Source organism: Heterocephalus glaber, unplaced genomic scaffold (assembly GCF_053883595.1).
Source record: "Heterocephalus glaber isolate CG9 unplaced genomic scaffold, H.glaber_assembly_v1.0 deba00001606, whole genome shotgun sequence".
Classification (NCBI taxonomy): Eukaryota; Metazoa; Chordata; class Mammalia; order Rodentia; family Bathyergidae; genus Heterocephalus; species Heterocephalus glaber.
In genome coordinates this window covers 13,696,056-13,708,309 of record NW_028258377.1, presented here as the reverse complement: position 1 = coordinate 13,708,309, position 12,254 = coordinate 13,696,056, and the positions used below count along the sequence as shown (strand labels likewise).

Below are 12,254 nucleotides of genomic sequence, written 5' to 3'. Positions count from 1 at the left end.
TATCCTGGATTATGCAATTTGGCTCAGGGAAAATACTAGTTCCTTAAAAGTGGAAGAAGGAAGTAGAATAGAGAATCAGACCAATGGCAATGTGAGGACTCAGCCCAAATTTTTTGGCTTTAAATATGGAGAAATAGCCCACATGACAAGGAAAGCAAGTGACATCTAGAAGCTAGAAAAGGCAAACAAATGGATTTTCCCTTCAGCCTCCAGAAGGAGAAGAGCCTCACCAAACTTTGATGTTGGCACAGTGAAGTTGAGCCTCACTTGATTTCTCACCTCCAGGACTTTTAGAGGATGAATTTGTGTTGTTGAAGCCCCTAGTTTACGGTAATTTGTTATATCAGCAATAGGAAACCAATATACACCAATATATCAAAAGACCTCCACATTGGCATTCAAGAGATTGGTTTACAGACACTTCATTTCTTCCTGCAGTCCTGGTTAAGCATTAACCATATGTCTAATTCTGAGCTGGTTGCTAGGAATGGCAATATAAACTTCATAGTCAACTGGGGGGCAAGAATATGACTTGTAGACAACCCTGATAGAGTCAGAAAGTACCATAATAAAGAAGTAGAAGCATGCAGGATGCTAACAGAGTCAAGAGTAGAAATGCTTAAACCTGCTGGGGACAGAGAGGACATAGTCAAGGAGCATTTCCCAGAGAAAGCAAAAGCTGAGCTCACTCTCCAGTTAGGTGAGATTTAAAATCAAAAGCAGGGGCAAGAGGTGTAGTTCGGTGGCAGAGTGCTTACCTAGCATGTGCAAGGCCCTGAATTCCATCCCAAGAACCACCAAAAAAGAAGGGAGTATGGGGAGGGAAGGTATTCTGAGCAGAGGGAACTGTATGAATAATTCCGAGATGTGAGGGAACTTGTATGTGCAAAGGGCAGGAGAGAGATACAGAGGCAGAGGTGGCAAGAGTGCCAGGCCATGACCCTTGGAGTCAGCAAAACGAGTATGGACTTCATCCAAAAGGCCTGAGTAGCAAATGGGAACTTTAAGCAGGAGAGAGAGAGAGATGGAAGGGCTGTGTGACTATAGTCAAGGCTATGAAGCAGTGCAGGCAGAAGAGCAGCCATGTGAACTAGGGCCCAACAGTGTGGAAGGAACCAGGTGGAGAGCTAATGGGGAAGCAGAGCAGCCATAGCAGGGCCTGCCCGTGGCGTCTCCAGAAAGGAACACATTTGGAGGAGAGTCTAAGCTAGTAGGCAGATGTTGGAGCCTCTCTTTGAGACAGGGCACTGTGAAGATGAGGAGGTCCAAGGGAAAGATGAAAATAGGTCACCTATGGAACCTAGAAGCTGTTCCAGGGGACATCCATGTGGCAGCAGCAAAACAAAGATCTTTGAGACAGAGGTAGGGATTTCAGGGTTGTGGATGATCTGATGGGTAGGTCTAAGGGACAAAAGAAGAGGTCTGGGAAATCAGGCCACTTCACAAATCTTTCTATAATATGGAGAGATTTCATATAATATGGGAAAATTACATTGTCTACAATAAGGAGTAGGAAGATGCCCCAGGACTACAAATAGAACTGGGAGGATTCATAGACACAGGCAAGACAGGGGCTGAGGATCCAATGGATACCACAGCTACTGGACCAGCGTCGATGGAAGCCAAGGAGAACCCATGGTTAAGGTAGCCCTTGCAGGGGCACGGAACCAGCATGGGGTTGATCCAGTGCCCACCCTACACCCAAGGATGACCTCAGCCATCCCTGCTGCCACAGAGTGGCTCATACCATGCTGACAGCTTTAGGTCCTGCAGAATCCCCAGTCTCAACCCTCTTAGCATAAAAGGAGACCAAGGAATTTCCTGTTTCAGGCAGAGCCACCTCCACCCCCTATATATACAAAACTCACACAGTTGTTTTCTTCCCTCATCTGCCAAGCTCACCAACCTAGGGAGCATTTAATAACCAGCTGCCAAGTCCCCTGGGGATAGGCTAATGAAGCTGCCTCCCTGCCTCCCACCTCCTCTGAGGCCATGGGCTCTGTGTCCTGCCCTTCCCCACCTGCTCCCCCTTCTCCTAAACTCCCACCCTCCCCCACTGAAACAATCGGGACTGGGGAGCCCTCATCTAAGCTCGCAACTGCCAGGCTTTAGATAAGAAAGGCAGTACCAAGCTCCGGGAGAGGGTGTGAGAGGAGAGAACTGTCTGGGCTAGAAGACTCAGGACCAGAAGGTGAAGATCTGCCTGTGTCTCCTAACTGAGTGTTATCAGAACAATTGCTGAGTGGCTGCAGGACACAGATAGCAACCCCCTCTTGTCACGTTTCTGGGGAGCATCAGATCTGTCACTATGTCTCTGGCCCCCAAATCAAAGGGGTCCCAATTGAAAGAATAGGTGCATGGACATCAAACAGGCTTAAGGGAATCTTGGCTTCATTGCCTCACAATGTGTGATGCTGGTGGAAGTTTCCTGGTTTCCTAAAGCCTTGGCTCCCTCCTCTATAAAATGGGGATGATGCCTCTTCATACAGAGAGGATAAAAAGAGATCAGGTATATAAAGCACCTGACACAGGGCCTCATGCACAGAATGTTCAAAATAATTACACACCACAATGATTTAAATTGCACTCCCTGGCAAGGTGAGGTGTTCAATCAGGATGTCACGGTTGCCCGGGAAACACAGGTCTCTCTGTACAAAGGGTCAGTGGATGCTATGGGGACTAGGTTTACCTCTCTGGCTTCCCCTAGCTGCTTTTGTCCCTCCAGAAGTTGGTACTAATTCATAAAATCCTTTTCTTCCTGCTTTAGTTGTGCTCGTCCCTGAAAGGCCTCATCAGAAGGAGTACATAGTTTGGGCCTCTGAATTATGGAAGCTCAGGTGCTTCTATTGCACCTCCTTACTTCAAACTGCAATCAGGACAGTGTAGGGAGGAGACAGGAATGCTCCCCACCTTATCCTAGGAGCTTACTGTGACTGTACCTGTAGAACAGCTAAGTTTTCCCACTGTCAAAGCGGTCGCACTGCTATGCAAACTGGTTCCTCGGGCTGGATGCCTTTCTGAACTTCCTCCTTGAAGGCTTTCCTGTCCTACCTCAGCTCAGGTAACCTGTGGTTCCTTTAGCCTATCATCAAAGGAGACTATTGGACAGATCTGTCTCCCACAGACCAGGCTATGGGCTCTTCTGCTCTTTTTAAAGGAACATCCACTGAGTTTGCCAGCCAGTCATCTTCTCTTCACCTTGTTTATCTCTGCATCCTGATCCACTCTTCCAAGAGCCTTTATAGCACACTGTAGCATCTACACACATTCTGACCCCAAGATGAACCCGAAAATACTCCTTCCTTCATCACAGCCTCTTGCCTTCAACCTCCCTGTCCCCACCCATGTCTTGGTCCTCACTGACAGACTGAACTCTGAGATCCCCTGGACCTGCTGGTATGCAAAGAAGAAAGCTTGTAGAGGGCAGGCTTCAGTTAGAGGAGGACTTTACTTAGGGTGCAGGATCCCATTACTGCTTTGGGGGATTACCTTTCCTCCACTCTCAGCCCCTGAAGTTTTGACAGCAGGAGCTCCAGTGATGGTGATGTGACCCAGGTCTGACCCATACGAGAACCCACGGTGATTGGTTCATTCATGGTCATCTTACTGTAATGTGGCCAGTGAGAGGCTATTCCCCCAGCCACAGTGATTGGCTCAAGCATAGTCATATGGCCCACATCTGACCAGTGAAAACTCTACCTAGGACTTTACCTCAAACAAGTGGGGAAAGAGACTCCCTTCTTGTCCTTTCTAGTGGCTGAACTGGCCAAATGATCTGCAGCTCTTGGTGGCCATGTTGCCACCTTATGTGGGAAACCTCCATGGGAGGGAAGCTTACATAGGAAAATAGAGGCGAGGAATGGTGAGAGTTACCTGTCTGTACCTTTGAGTACTACACAATCTTTCCCCTCATTCAGAGGCCAAGACCTCCTCATATTCCATAGCTACTAAACTTAGGAATCCCAAGCTGAAGTATGAATGAACCTCGGGAGCAACACCCCTCACATTTTGAGATGATCATTGCCTTCCAGACTTCCATTCAGACAAAACAGAACAGGTGTGGGTCATAGCTTTGCATTTCTGCACATCTGACCTTGGGCAGGTCACATCTTCTATGTCAGATTCACTTATATCCTCTTGGAAATAGGGTTACTACCTGTAGGCAAGGTGGAAGATCCCACACTGTTTCTTTTTGTGGGAATGCACTACTCCTACTCCTGCATCTTGCAAACTCCTATTTGGCCTCTAAAACCCTACCTGATGTCACCTCTAAGAGTTTTATTTTCTCCACTGTCCCCCCACAGAGATAATACAAATTTTCCACTTATGATGGGGTTACACCCAAAGAAACCCATTGTAAGTTAAAAATATCATAGGTCAAAGCAGCACTTAATGAACCTAACCTACTAAATATAGCTTAGCAACACAGCTCACTATAGAGTATGCCTTGTTTCCCCACATAATGACACGGCTGAGTAGAACTGTGGCTCACTGCTGCTGCCCAGAATCATGAGAGAGTTTTATACCACATATCACTAGCCTGGAAAGAGATGAAAATTCAAAAGTCAAAGTATGGTTTCTACTGAATGGGTACTGTATTGCCTTTGAACTATTATAACATCAAAAAATCTTAAGTCTTTATCTCAGGATCCATCAGTACATAATCAGTGCCCCACATAACTGTGGGACAGGCATTGTGCTGTTGTTTTTAATCTATACAATAACTCTAACTGAGAGGGGGAACGAGACATCAAAAGCTTTAAAGGTGTATTTAATTTACACAACCTGATATCCTCCAATTTGGTCTTGTGTGCATCCAATTTGCCTTGTATTGCTCTCCCCATAGGACTATGAACTCTGTGGACCGTCATCTCTGCATCGTGATCCACTCATCCAAAAGTCTATATAGCAGCTGTAGTACCTACACACATTCTGACCCCAGGAAGAACCCGAAAATACTCCTTCCTTCATCCCAGCCTCTCACCTTCAACCTCTTTGTCCCCACCCATACCTTGGCCCTCACTGAGAGGCTGAACTCTTAGATTCCCCTGGACCTGCTTGTATGCAAAGAAGGAAGCTTGTGGAGGGCAGGCTTCAGTCACAGGAGAAGACGGCGCCTCCAAAGGGCCAGCTGCTGTTTGCAGCTTTGGAAATAGCTTCTAGACACATCATTAAGTAATCAAAACAAAGACAATGCCTATTGTAAATGAAACAGAGTTGAGGGGAAAGCTATTCATATTTGTTTGTATCTGCATTTAAAAAAACACAAGAAACGAATATAAGTGTTGGTTTGTGGTAAGGGATTGAGAACAGCATGGACGGCAGCAGGTGTGGGAGTTCAATTTTTCATTCTATACGGTTTTGTGTTGTTTTGATTGTTGAGCCCTGAAAGTATATTATTTATTTAAAGTAATCAAATTAAAATTTTTAAGTAACAAAAGAAGAAAGCCCCATTCCTCTCCAGCTGACTGTTATTGTACAAAGATGCAGACCCAACATTGCTGGAGTTTGTAATTATTCAAAAGAAGCCCGCACATGGGAGTTTCATGTGAAATAGCTGAATTTTAATACATCTTTTCCATTTATTATCTTTTTATTATGGTGTAATATACATAACATAAAATGGACCATCTTAGCCATTTCTAAGTATATAGTTCTGTGGCTTTAGGTACATTCACATTGTTCACCACCATCCATCTCCAGAACCTTTTCATTTGAAACTCTGTTCCCATTAAATAGCAGCTCTCCATTCTTCTTGTTCCAGGACCTGGCAGTCACCTTTCTACTTTCTGCCTCTATGAGTTTGACTATTCTACCTACCTCATATACATGGATCATATTATACCAGTCCTTTTTGTGACTGGCTTATTTAACTTAGTATTATGACTTCAAGTTTCATCCATGGTGTAGCATGGATCAGAATTTCTTTCCTTTATAAGACTGAGTAATAGTCTACTATATGTGTGTACATTTGGTTATCCACTTCTCTGTCAACGGACACTTCAATTGCTTCCCTATTTTAACTACTGTGCATTTCAAAGCTGCCGTGAACATTGGTGTACACATATCTCTTTGAGTCCCTGATTTAAATTCCTCTTCGGTTTATACCCACAAGTGGAATTGCTTCATCATATAGTAATCCTATTTTTATCTTCTAAGAAACCTCCATATTGTTTTCCCCAATGTTTAAATATTGGTAATATTACATTTCACCAACACTAAGCAGCACATATTCTTGCATATTTAATATCACTCACTGAAGATAAAGGCTAGCCTACAATTGTAGCACGTCAGAGTTTGTGAGCTTTTTTTTTTTAGTGTTACGTAAAATAAGATCCACCTTGCAATTTGTCTCATAGTAGATTTGATAAAATATTGCAGTAATACTAATGTAATATTTTAAAATATTGGTTAGCCAAAGAAAGCATATCTGAGGGCCAGACAGGCTCAGAGGCTGCTGGCTCATATTGGGATTGTATTAGTCCATTTTCCATTGCTATAATAAAATACCTGAGGTTGGGTACTTTATAAAGAAAAGAAGATCATTTAGTTTCTAGTTTAGAGGCTGAAAGTCTCTGGTGATCCCCTTTGGCTGGATTACATCATGGCAGATGGCATCAAAATGGTAGGAGCAAAAGCCAGTAGTGAGACAGGAAGCCAGAGCAAGGATAGGAACCAGCAATGACATCCCAGTAGCCTTACTTCTTACAGGTTATACCACCTCCTAACATTTCTATACTGTAGACCAAGCCCCCAACACATGGACCCTTGGTATCAAATCAAATGTGAACCATGGCATTCCCCCTCAGTCATCCAGCTCCATGATGTCTTGTCCCATGGAACACAGTATGGCCTGGTCTTCAACCACCCTGTCCTGTCACATAGGGAGAGGGTATCAGACACTACCACTAGGGTATAATCCTGGGGCTGGAAAAGGTAGATGGTAATAATTATGTACTGAGTGGATGCAAGATTGGCAGACATGATGATTTAGAGACAAACTAGACTCAGACTTGGAGCCAGGTACAAGGATTCCCACCCTGGGCCTGACTGAGCAAAGAATCTGCTGCCAAGAGGTCATTTGAGAAACTGAGTGTTCAGAATTCATGGGCCAAAAGATGGTGACTATCTTATGGGCCTTCTAGAAATCAATAGCTTAAGCCAAAGGAGGAAAAGAATTTTAAAATAGATTAACCCCCTGGGGCTTTTGATACAGGGAAAAAGTCAGAGAGGTAAGCCCAGTCTTTAGGGATCCCTGACCTTTTGTGCAGACAAAATCATGTTTCCAGGGCAACCACCACCACCCAACTAGAGGATCTCTTTTGCCAAGTGAAACTTAAAATATTCTTGTGTTTAATACATCAAGAACAGTGCACCAGGCCTTGTGCCAGGTGCTTTATACATGCATTCTTGCTTAATTCACATAGTGACAATCTGGTATTCTCTTTAGATAAGGGAGCTGATTGGGCACCAAGTCTCAGAGACAATAGAACATTAACCCCAAGATCACACAAAATTTCATCCAAGTCCAAGTCTGTCTGACCCCCAAATATTTTTCATGCATTTCACTGAGGAGCTGGGGCCTCTTTGATGCAGCTCAGAAATGCAGTGAGGGGCCATGCAGCCCACATCCAGGCAGCCCTAGATATATTTCATGTGTAGACGTGTGAGCCCATTCTTGAACTTAACACATGCTCCAAACAGGCAAGACCAATCTGATGCCCTCTCATTCTCTGGAGAGAAGAGCGAAAGTCTCACAAGGAGGAGAGGAAATGGATATCTTTTTATCAGGATCTTCTATCTTTTGTGTTCACAGCATCTCAATTTCCCTTTGGAAAATCTCCTGTCTTCAATTTCCCAACAAGAGGGGCTGAATTCATACCCCACAGCTCTGGGGATGGGAACATAACCCAAGCCTGGCCCAGTGAGTGCCCTCTCCTGGGATTTATCCGAGTGTTATTAACCACTATTTTTTTGTTTTTGTTTTTTTCCACTAACTCCTTCAGCCAGTGTTACTAAATTGGCAGAATGTGGTCAAGTACTGTTGGAGGCAATTTTAGCTTCACAAAGGGAGGCCCTGCCTAAAATGGGGCCAACATTAAAGACTTAAAGATGGAGAGATACATGCACATATGGGGGAAGGGGGAGAGAGGAAGGCAGGGAGGGAGGGAGAAAGGTAGAGAGAGAGAGAGAGATTGAGATTGAGCCCCATCCTGATGATACCCTTTGAATTTCTGGATCCATCCATGCCTGAAGCATGAACCAGAAAATTCCTTTTGTTGCTTAAATTATTTTGAGTTGAAGTTAGGTTGCTTATAAATATCCTCAAATAAATAGCTACCATTTGTAGAGTCCTTATTAGTTAACCAAGAACAAGCTAAGGACTTTTTAATCCTTGTATTATAGAGAAGTAAATCCATTGATGGTAAAGTGGATACTGTGATATACAACCCAGGTCCATCTTAGAGAATAAAGGCCCTGTTTCTCCAGATGTCAGAACTGCCACCATTAGACAGCCCTCAACTATCAGCACCTTTACAGATCCCTCAAGAGAAGACAGCTGTCTCACCCAAAGTCACAACCTGTTCCCCAGGCTCCCCAAGGTCTGTAATAGGTCAACACTGGTGTACAAGGGCAAGGCCTCTTTCCCCCAACTGAGGGCAATTCTAAAGGGTCCCCCAACATTCAGAAATCCCCTCAGGATCCACTGAGATTGCCACTACAAGTCATAGCTTACCTTTCTGCCCAATCCTGCTTCTTCCCCCCCTCTCCATGGGAACCGATCTAAAGACTAAATTAATAGCCTGCATGCTGAGCTCTGTGACAGAGTCTTCTTCCTGGGAATTCAACCTGTTACAGGCAGTTCTGAAAGTGAGTCAAGAAGGCAAACACTGAGATGAGTCTGGACCCCAACCACCTACTGCTCGGCAGGCAATGAGAAGCCAGTCAGACAGCCCCAACATGAGGTGGAAGGATGTGAGACTTGGGAAAAAGAACTCATTAGCTGACATGATACACTTGAGAAATATGCGAGAAAAAATAATTGTAAGGACAATTGAAATGGGTGGCTATTGTTAAACCCAATTGATCCGAAAAATAACAAAAGGCTAAGCATGATTAATCATCAATGAAAGGCTAAATGGGAAAATGGGAGGCCCTTCTGCTGGCCTTTAAAGGGGTTCTCATCTTTGCAGTGGAAGGCAGAGAAAATGGAAATTAGACACATGATCCAGAGAAAGCACAGCTCCACCTAACGCAGGGCTGTCATGCCAATGCCAGGGCTCTGGTTAGTAGAATGGAATCCTGGCACACGGGATGAAGGCATCTACATTGACGCTGTCACAAAATCTTGATTCTCCAGATGCCTCTGAACCTATGAGCCACAAAAGTAACAGTGAGCACTCCTTCCCTGCCTGAACACTATACAGAGGCATCTCTCTCTGAAGGACAATAGCCCTCCTGCTTAGCATCTACCCCATTTCTCCTGCCAGTCATTAACCCAATGCTATAGTTCAAATATGGTTTGTCCCCACTGGAAACCCATGCTGAAATTTGATTCCCAATATGGCAGTGTTGGGAGGTGGAGCCCCATGGGAAATGTTTACATCAAGGAGGTGCCTCTCTTGTGAAAGAATAATGCTGTCTCATGGAAATGAGTCCTGGCTCTTTCACAACTGATTTATTTACCTTGAGAACAAGTTGTTAGAAAGTAAGCCTAACCTCTCCTCCCTCTTCTCCACTTGCCCTTCTATTTTCCTACATGCGTTGAAGCAGTAAAAGGTCCTCACCAGAAGCCAAGAAGATGCTGGTGCCAAGGTCTTGGACTTCCTAGAATCTAGAACTGTGAGCCAAAATAAACCTCATTTCTTTACTACCAAATCTCAGGTATTCTGTTAAAGCAACAGAAAACAGACTAAGCCAATGACTAGGGTTAAGGTTATTCCCATAAATCATCCATGGGCATAGTGGGCCTAACAAGGACAAATGGGACAATACTCCAAAGGAGATCCAGGACCAGGTCAACACTTACCAGCAGGAATAGGAACAAGATTCAGTCGGTATTTGGTCAAAAGGGCCAGGACATTAGGTCAGATAATAGAGTGTTTATCAACTTTACAAGATTCAACACTCTCACAAGTGACCCTGGAAATGGTGCCAACATACTGTGGAACGGGAAAAAGCAGTGACCAAGACAAAGTGAGAAGTGCTGTGGCAGATGGTGGAAGAAGGAGTTGAAAGGAACAAGGAATGGGCACACCAGAGGAGATATGCCACCCACAGAAAGCCAGACACCTCCCTCCACATTCCTGGGCTGCACAGAGGACTGTGACAACTGCCAGTTCCCAAAACAGACAGGAGTGCATACTTAGAAGTTCAGTGATGGTTCTTTTCTGTTGGCCCGAGTTGGCAGAAGAAGATGCCATTTAGAAATAGACTCACAACAATGGGGGAGAAAGCAATAGGGAAAAAAGTAGAAACTATGTGTCTTAGACCATTTAAACTGCTATAACAAAACAGGCATCCCTCATCCTCATGGGGGATGAAGAAAGGTTGGCTTTGGTTGTGTCAAAGTCTAGGGATGCTCAGGTCCCTTCTAGAAAATGGCATGGTATTTGTACACAACCTACACACATTCTCCCTATACTTTAAATCATCACTAGATTACTTACAATACCATGTAAATGCTATATAAATAATTGCTACACTTGTTTAGGAAATAATGATAAGAAAATTCTGTACATGTTCAGTACAGATGAAATCTTTTTGCTGAATATTTTCAACTCATGCATGCAGACTCCACATATAGGGAAGGCCAACTGTATATTGTACACTTGGCACCACTGGGTGGGACCATGAGCCCAGTGGACCCACTGTGAGCTGGACTTAGGCTAGAACTCGTACCAATTACCCCCTGACCAGAGGCTATAATAACACTTTGGGTTTCCCCTTCCTCGGGTGCCTTAGTAACTTTGAAGAGGTATTGGAGGATCCCTTGGATGGAGTCCTAGCAGCCAGTGGAATGGCTCAATGTCAGTTGCCACCTAAACTGCTCAATGTTGCTGAATTTCTGGTCACAAGATGGGGGAGGAAATATTCAAGAGGAGCAGAGAAGTCCCCTCACCCATCTCAGGCTTTGGGGTCACTCAGATCCGAGGGTCCCAGGGCCTCATCTTTCTGGCTGTGAAAGCTTGAGAAAGTCAGTCTACCTCCCTGAGCCTTGATTTCCCTAACTCCAAGGTCAGACCAATAAGACACACCTTTGATCTCATACATGGCTTCTAGGAAGTGCCATTTGCACTGCTCCTAGCACACAGAAATCTCTGAGTGAATGTGGCCATTATTATTTAGGAGCTGCAGAGCTAATTAGCCTCACTTCTGATGCAACAGAAACTCACAGTGCACAGCAACTGGCCTGTCTAAGAGGATGAGGCTGGAACATCTCATTTTGACAAATGGCTTTTGTTTACCCACGACTGGCAAACAAACGCTCCACGATGTGCGACTAATCACCTAAAAATAACAGCACATATGTTCCCTCTGAGGAGTGTTCTTGCTAACAAGCACAGTGGCCTTGGGGTGCTGGGGGAGGGGCAGGGACATTGTACACTCCTCTGGGACCAACACGGGGTCCCCCACAGCCCTGTGAGAGCTACCCAAAGGTTCAGGACATCCATCTTCCTGTTCTCATCCATCTGCCACCCACTCCCATCAGTGCTGTGCATGAACCCACTTATGCCTCCCAGTCACTATCCTGGGTCAGTCGTGGATACTTCTTGCCAGGGCTTGTGCCACAGTTCCCTGAAAGCCCTTCTAGACCCATCTTGCCCCACAGGGACCTATCTAATACAGGGACCCACTCTAGCACACCCCAGTATACAATGTCCAAGAACTTCCAGTCCTCCATGCTATGCCAGTCTCATTCATACCACAAGGGCCTAACCAGAAACACTCAGTCCTTTGCACCCTCAGCTCACCACACTCTCCAGCAAGCCTCTACAGATGCTTGGGGTTGAGCTATATACTTCCAGGTGCTCTCAGCCAGGTGTCCTGCTTGACAAATTACCAATTAGTAGTCTTCTCATCCAACTCCAGGACATGTGCTCACCTGATTTCTCCGTGTCTCCTCTTGGTTTTCTAGTGGGCATCTCTTAACAATGTGTCCCAAACCATGTGTGCACATCCATGAATGCATGCACACACGAGCACACACATACACACACAGGCTTCTCCTGTGATCTTTGTAGTTGTTTAGT

The 12,254-nt window shown here is 44.9% G+C and overlaps 1 long non-coding RNA gene across 1 annotated transcript in view; it reads right to left on the bottom strand.

Moving 5' to 3' along the window:
* LOC110344661 (uncharacterized) overlaps positions 1–12,254 on the bottom strand; it is a 35,150-nt gene that overhangs the window by 7,827 nt on the left and 15,069 nt on the right. The window lies entirely within an intron of this gene.